The following is a 1,185-nucleotide window of genomic DNA, read 5'->3' as shown; positions in this document are numbered from 1 at the left end:
TGGACATGGTCTTCAGCACCTCAGTGTTCGTGGTTGCGTTCTCCAGGGCTTCGCGCTGGAACTCGATGGTGGACAGGGTCCCATCGATCTGCGTCAGCTGCTGCTCGTACCTCTTCTTCCGTTTCAGAGCCTGCAGCGCCGCTGCGGGGAGAGACGGGGAGGCTCAGAGACCAGAGGCAAACCCTCCTCGTCCCACCCACGCCCAGCGCGCCTCGACAGGACAAATCCAATCCGGCCAATTACCGCCCCATCAGTCTACTCTCAATCATCAGCAAAGTGATGGAAGGTGTCGTCGACAGTGCTATCAAGCGGCACTTTCTCACCAATAACCTGCTCACCGATGCTCAGTTTGGGTTTCGCCAGGACCACTCGGCTCCAGACCTCATTACAGCCTTGGTCCAAACATGACAAAGAGCTGAATTCCAGAGGTGAACTGAGAGTAACTGCACTTGACATCAAGGCAGCATTTGACCGAGTGTGGCACAAGGAGCCCCAGTAAAATTGAAGTCAATGGGAATCAGGGGGAAAACTCTCCAGCGGCTGGAGTCATACCTAGCACAAAGGAAGATGGTAGTGGTTGTTGGAGGCCAATCATCTCAGCCCCAGGTCATTGCTGCAGTAGTTCCTCAGGCAGTGTCCTTGGCCCAACCATCTTCAGCTGCTTCATCAATGACCTTCCCTCCATCATAAGGTCAGAAATGGGGATGTTCACTGATGATTGCACAGTGTTCAGTTCCATTCGCAACCCCTCAGATAATGAAGCAGTCCGAGCCCGCATGCAGCAAGACCTGACAACATCCAGGCTTGGGCTGATAAGTGGCAAGTAACATTTGCACCAGACAAGTGCCAGGCAATGACCATCTCCAACAAGAGAGAGTCTAACCACCTCCCTTAACATTCAACGGCATTACCATCGCCGAATCCCCCACCATCAACATCCTGGGGTCTCCATTGACCAGAAACTTAACTGGACCAGCCATATAAATACTGTGGCTACAAGAGCAGGTCAGAGGCTGGGTATTCTGCGGCGAGTGACTCACCTCCTGACTCCCAAAGCCTTTCCACCATCTACAAGGCACAAGTCAGGAGTGTGATGGAATACTCTCCACTTGCTGGATGAGTGCAGCTCCAACAACACTCAAGAAGCTCGACACCATCCAGGACAAAGCGGCCCGCTTGATTGGC

The sequence above is a fragment of the Heptranchias perlo genome, unplaced genomic scaffold (assembly GCF_035084215.1).
Source record: "Heptranchias perlo isolate sHepPer1 unplaced genomic scaffold, sHepPer1.hap1 HAP1_SCAFFOLD_759, whole genome shotgun sequence".
NCBI lineage: Eukaryota > Metazoa > Chordata > Chondrichthyes > Hexanchiformes > Hexanchidae > Heptranchias > Heptranchias perlo.
The sequence above is the reverse complement of the archived record's forward strand: the minus strand, read 5'-3'. Positions refer to the sequence as shown.